The sequence below is a fragment of the Triticum aestivum genome, chromosome 5A (assembly GCF_018294505.1).
Source record: "Triticum aestivum cultivar Chinese Spring chromosome 5A, IWGSC CS RefSeq v2.1, whole genome shotgun sequence".
Taxonomy (NCBI): Eukaryota; Viridiplantae; Streptophyta; class Magnoliopsida; order Poales; family Poaceae; genus Triticum; species Triticum aestivum.
The window spans coordinates 36,728,294-36,735,160 of record NC_057806.1 but is presented as its reverse complement, the minus strand read 5'-3'; the positions used below and the strand labels follow the sequence as shown (position 1 = coordinate 36,735,160).

Sequence of the window (6,867 nt, the reverse complement as noted above, 5' to 3'; positions counted from 1 at the left end):
CATTCAAAATTCGACAATGATGCGTATATGCTCATAGCCGTGGGAGATGGGCTAGCTAGTCTTACATTATTAAGAAGTTGATCCTCATTACTATCAATTATTTCAACATGCACATTGTCCACATTAGCTTCATGCCACCTCAACGTTTAGATGAGTGTAATTCTTAACATGCATGATGCCATGTCATCCTGCCGTTACCAGCGTACATAACTGACCGACGACTGCTGCCGTCTGACACACTCTTCCATTGCGCGCGTGCACGGTTTAATCGGCAGCCCAAGCAAGTTTGCAACTGCGCCTCACGGCTGACTCCAACGCGGCAGTACTTGCCATCTAGCTTTTCAAGCCGTAAACCATAGACTCCTCTGGAAGGAAACGAACACAAGACGGTCCATTCACCTTAATCCGTTTCCAGCCAAAAATCATGGGCTCATTAAAAGACGACCCCTCACTTCCTCAAACACCAATCTTTTCCCTGGTCTGGCTGGGTGACGATCCATACAGCAGTTTGCTCGCGGCGGCGGATGGGTGCCGATCTTCTCTGGCACGACTGCCGGTCTGGCTGGCCTCCGCGGCTCTTCGTTATTCTATCGGGTTACATTCGAGTTGCTGGTATGGTGCCCAGTGCCCTGCATCATCGAGCCGGCGGCCGCGGTGCCTGGTCGTCCCCTCCATCTGTGTCTCTGTTCTGGCCAAGATAGCTCGGGCGCCGCTGGTGAGGTTGGTTTCGCTCGATTCCACCGAATCGAACCAGTCGCTTGTTAGCCATAATCTCTACTATTAAAGGAGAATCAAACGTCGTGATGGTTCAACCTTCCTTGCACCTATGTGAGAAAAATCAGACCTCATTCCCACCATCTCCCCGCACGCTAAAGAAAAAACAAAAAACAAAAGAAAACAACCCACGTACGCACGTCCCACCCCCACTTCCCTTCCCCAAATCCCGCGCTACTGATCCCATGCCTATGAGTCGCCGCCATCGACTTATTCTTGTCTACGGCGACCTCAAGCGGCAGCCAAGGAGGAGCTCGACGCGGGGTGGGCCGAGGACGGCGTGCAGAAGCGGCGCAATGGCGACAACGACGGGCGACCTCAACTGGCAATACACTGCAGCCAAAGGAGGAGCTAGACGCGGGGAGGGCGACGAGCAGGAGCGGCGCGGTGGCGACAACGACGGACGACGGCCCAGGTAGCACCATCTCCCTACCCTCGCCCCACCTCTTCTTCTCCACGTAGCCTGTACTCCTCCACCCCCTCGTACTCCTCTCCCATTGTGCTTCCTCCCTCCCTGTCAAAGCTGCCATGTCCAACTTTTAGTCCCATCAGAGCTGCTTGGTGGGAAGGGCCTGCAACAGTTTAGCACAAGAATTGGCATCTCCCACTAGATCCCAAGGTGACCATACTTTGATTGCTGACGTTTTGGATATCCTCATGCTAATGTATTCAAACTATCTGAGTGGTTGTACTCAGGTATCCTCAAAAAATTGTGAAGTTATCTTGACATGTCATTGTGTGAAGAAAAATAATGATTGGTCATCTAGGTCTTCAGTTCTAGCACGGTCTAATATTTCCACAGGAGTAATTCCACATTGCACAGCCACGATCACTGAACAATGGACTTGCTAACCATTCTAATCTTCAAAGTACAAGGAGAAGTTATTTGATAGCTTTATTTGGTATTGAGAAGAAAGTGAAGGAAAAAAAAGCGCGCTACAGAAAATAGCGCCGCCCCTGAAAATACGCTGTTAGCGTGCCATAATGCGCTATATCGTGCTATTAGCGAGGCATTGTACATTGATTTATTTAGTGAGACAATTCTCTACACGCTATAGCGTGCTATTAGGGGCGCTATAACGTGCTATTTTTTTTAGTGGAAGAAACTGGGAAGTATAGGAGACGAATTTTTATTCCACCCCACCCTTCAGAATTTTTTTGCTGAGTAGCATGCACATCTCAATCATATGCATTCCCTCTTTGATTCATTTTTAAAACCTTGTGTGATGGAAGGGAGAACCATGTAAAATTATCAACCATGCCAGTTGATAAAATCGGAAGGTGTTTCTTTGTGCTCACATTATCTAATTAGAATTTTATTTGCCAGCTCGATTGGATTATTGTGATCTAAGTAGCGACGCCGTGCATGTGGTGTCATCATGGTTGGAGGAAACAACTCATATGGACATGCAAGGAGACCGATCATACTACTTTACGCAATAAGGTAATGTTTTTCCTTTATTGCTATTGTTGCACTATGTATCATAAATTCATAATGTAAGAGAAGTACATGGATGATACGTCTCATTAAACACTTGAATACTTGATTATAGAATCGTGGTACTAAGAATATATTGTTTATGCTGATTTCTGAACCAATTTCCACCATTTGTATTCCGATAACTACAATGCTTGGATTTCCACTTGGGATGAAGCGAACACTTATTCATCGGTATTCCAAATTATATCACTTGGTTGTAGTATCATGGTGCTAATTGGATAATCTCTTGACTGGTTTTGACTCTATGCCAATAGTTCAGCATCTTTTTTTTATGAGTCTTAAAAGGAATCATAAAAAATTGGCAGATGGCCAGTAAAGTGTCAAACCCAGATGCCCTCTGCCATCTTGTGGGTAAAACTGCATTGTAAAACTAAAAAGCAATTCATATTAGCAATGTGCCCAACCTCAAATTGTTTCATTTTATATTAATGTGCAGACTACCAGATTGCAATGTATGATTGCAGATGGCTACCAAATTGGAAAATTATTAACCTTCAGTAAATATAGATGTACTTCATACGTGCAAGTTTGATGCATGATTGCAGGTGCATGCAGGCTCAGTTTGTGCAAGGCAAGTGTATGCGTATATCAACAGTGATTACTTTATTTTCAAATGGCACCTGCAATACTCATAACAAGTGCGTGCATAAGTTAGTATCATGTTGCGTGCACATTGAGCTTATAATCTTATCTGAATAATTTGTCATATTTTTATTCTTCTGTTTTAAATCTTGATGTGTGCAGAACTAATTCAGTGGTGAGCTGAAGCGCGTCACATCTTCTCATAGCCTGCCGCCATCAGTCAAGGTGCGTCTCAATCAGTATATCGAGCTTGCAGTACTTCCTCAAGGTTACCTTCTACTCTCGTGCCGTCGCTGATCCAGGCTTAGCGCGGTGCAGCAACTGGTTGCGGGTGGGAGCATGAGGCTAGGGTTCTAAGGGTGTGCGTGGCACTGGGGCGAGCACGAGACTGGGGCAACGTCCTAAGGACACGCTGTGGTGGGGAAATGAGAAAGTCAGGCGGTGGTGAACAGGGGCCGTGGCGGTGGCCTAGAGGCGACGTTGCACTGTCATTGCGTTGATTCCTCTCTTTCTCTATCTCACACACACTTAACCCATCCATTTATCTCTCTGCTAATTCTCCACTTGGGTACAAGTCGCTAGAGGTTGCTACTGCAGGAACATGGTTTGCCCATCGATCTCTTGGAGTGATTCGACCCTTGAAAACATAACCTGCTACTTCACCCGGCGCGAGGAACTGGGTAATAAGTTACAGTTTTCGTTTCCAATTCTGTTGCTGATTGATTAGGCATTACTCATCTATGTTATAGTGATAGTTAAGGATTTGCTGCAATTACAGAACTAAGAACTTAGGCTTCAGAACAAATAGAACATTGATCATGCTAAAACTAAAATAAATCTTGATCTGCTTCAGATGCCAACAAACTGTTGAGAATGATTGGTTCAAAGGTTAACCATTTTCAATGTCAACACAAACATTGTCAAACTTTTTTTTTACGAAGAAACCCTGATATTTAAACTGGTTCAGAAACTAGAATTCTATAATACAATGTACTCATCTATGACTTACATGCACGTACGAGCCATATGTTCCTTCTAAGTGATTGTCAGTTTCTTCCTTCTTGATTAATGTGTATATGATATGCAAAAGTAAACTGTTATATATCCCATATGTTCATGTTTATCAGGACCCATCAAGTTGTCCTATCCAAATTCAGAGGGTCGATTTAAAAAAATCAGAATAAGAACTCTGAAGGCTTGAACAATCCTTCTCACAAACGGATTGAGATGAAATTGCGTGCTTTATCTGATAGGTTCTCTCTTAATTATTATCATTGTGTGTTGATTATATGAGGTGCTAGCTCTTCCTAGACCTCTCATCATTTCACCTATAGCTAATGAAACTTAGTGGGAAGCATCAATAAATAATTGTTGGCATATTTGATAATTTTAGATAGTTTCTGAGGCAGACATGCTGGTCCTCAGGTTGAAATACATTTTTTGCCTGATCTTTGTATAGGTTGTATGACTATAACTGAACCATGTGTTCTTTGATATCATATAACTGAATCATGAGTTTGTTTCATATTTTAAACCTACATGAAAGGAAGTGTGCTTGTTGACGATGGTTATTGTTGCTGAATCCATATCCTGGTTCAGACTCGTATTTTGTTATTCTTAGGTGGCGGACTTGTACGGCATCACGACGGACAACTCGCGGTCCGTGTGCTGCGGCATGGCTTTGGCTCATCAGGCAATATTGGTCCAATATGGGTCTTACCATCGCAGTGCTGCGAGGCCTATGTATTGCCTCGCCCTTTTCCACTGCTCAAACAGTCATCTACTGCACAAGGTACAAAGAATAGGCCTTCAGTTTGTTGTTACTCACAACTCACAAGCAGATGACAATCTTTCTTGCAGTGAAAATAGTGTAGCTTTTAATTCTCTTCCAGTATCCCTTGACAATGGACATGAGCGCATCCTCAAGGATGTAAGATTATTTGTTCTTCCTTGTAGTCTGTGATGAGACGCATGCTACTTGTACATAGATGCTAATACATATCTTCTTTACATGTAAATACTCGTTCTACATAGGGATTTTGTGCAGATGAATAGCATGGGAGTAGAGGGGGCGGGGAGATAGACGCCACTTTGTTTTGTTTTGTTTTATTGCAAGGAGAGGTTGGTTATGGAGACCCAATGACTTCCAAGGAGTAAAATAGTGTGAGAGAGAATCGCTATTTATGGCTGCGTGAATGGAAAACCACAACTTGCAATGTTTGATACACAATAATAAAACAAAATTTTAATCAATGTGTTAGTACCATGGTTAGTACATTATTTTTGTCACTCCGTGGCAACGCACCGTCATTCGACTAGTCTTGATACAACTTTGTTAGTTGCCTGCCTAGTTAGCAGGAGAGGATTGAGTCACATGCATGCATGGATAAGTTGTTAGTGGCCGAGTCATGGATGGGAGGCGAATCCTGTACGACCCGTTTGTGAGAGAGCTCGTCGGGGGGGGGGGGGGGGGGGGGGGTGACCCACACCCCCACCTGACAGCCTCCCCTTGCGGCCGGGTCGCACGTACGACCCGGTCGTACAGGATTATTTTGCTCATGGATGCATGCATGTAGTGCCTTAGCTAGTGCGTGCGTGACTTGCTGTGTGGTTGGGCTGTGCGTGCGTGTGTGGCCGTTGGGTGGTGACCGTGCGCACCATGTATAAATCCCCCGTCTGTGTACTTTTATAAGCTGAGCTGAGTTGGAGAAATACAGAGAAAAAGCCAGCGTTCGTCGCTGGGGGCGTTCGTCGCCCAGTAAACCACCGTGTCTCGTGTTTTTGTCTAATCGTCCGTCGATCCTCGTTTCCAACATTTGATATTATGAGCTGGTTCATTTTAGGTGTCGTTCCCTTGCCGGAGGCGTGCCGGTGGTGGCGGCGGTCGCCGGCGGCTGCGTGGTGAAGCTCCGGGCCGTGTGTCGGCTTGTGGAGGTGCGCGGCGCTGCGGCTGCCATGGCGGACGTGGAGACGGCGCGTGGTGAGACCATGTCGTCTGATGCAGTCGGACTCGTCGGGCACGTCGGGTGCGCGGGACGTGCAGGACGCACTAGTGCGGTCGGGCTCGTCGGGTGCGCGCGAGACGTGCGGGGCACAAACGGACATCAGGCGTGTGTCGCTGGCGGAGAAGGAGCTCGACGTGTGTCGCCAGAGTCGTGATGGAGCACGGTGCGACCGGCGTCGGTGCATTAGGTCCGGTCCATGGGCTAGGTCACGTCCGTGACGACGACAACGACGCGAGCTGCATCAACTCCGGCGACGGCGGGCACACGGCACGTCGCAACAAGCGCGGAGGCGCGTCATAACGTCGAGCGAAGGCGTTTAAGACGGCAGTCGACGGCAAGGCATGTCAAGATTAGGGAGAGAATTATTAGCCATAATCTTGATGCAAGTTTGTTAGTTGCCTGCCTAGTTAGCAGGAGAGGATTGAGTCACACGCATGCATGAATAAGTTGTTAGTGGCCGAGTCATGGATGCATACATGTAGTGCCTTAGCTAGTGCGTGCGTGACTTGCTGTGTGGTTGGGCTGTGTGTGCGTGTGTCGTCGTTGGGTGGTGACTATGCGCACCATGTATAAATCCCTTGTCTATATACTCTTATAAGTTGAGCCGAGTTAGAGAAATACAGAGAAAAAGCCAGCGTTTGTCGCTGGGGCGTTGGTCACCCGGTAAACCATCATGTCTTGTGTTTTTGTATGATTGTCCGTCGATCCTCGGTTCCAACATCGCTCGGGAGATTGGATTATGGACCAGTCGCAACGGGTTTGCACGTAAGGATGGCAAACTTCAGAGCATGGTGACGAAAGGAACGGTGGTCTTTCTTCTGCCATTTGGTATTCTGCAGGCCAGAGCAACTACAGGAGGCGAGCTGCTCTCAGCATTAATCAGCGGGGGTACTCAATGTTCATTTTCTCTATTGTAGCTCAGGGTGGACACGGTTCAGGTCGGTCCAGTCTCTGACTGAGCCGACGTTTGGACTGACCGTCGGCGGGCTGGACCGGACCGGACTA

At 46.7% G+C, this 6,867-nt stretch overlaps 1 long non-coding RNA gene across 1 annotated transcript; it reads left to right on the top strand.

Moving 5' to 3' along the window:
• Positions 1–901: 901 nt before the first annotated feature.
• LOC123106461 (uncharacterized) lies at positions 902–3,020 on the top strand. The gene is made up of 3 exons (XR_006451352.1): positions 902–1,189; positions 2,102–2,218; positions 2,821–3,020. It is a non-coding gene; the product is annotated as an uncharacterized lncRNA (long non-coding RNA).
• Positions 3,021–6,867: the final 3,847 nt, after the last annotated feature.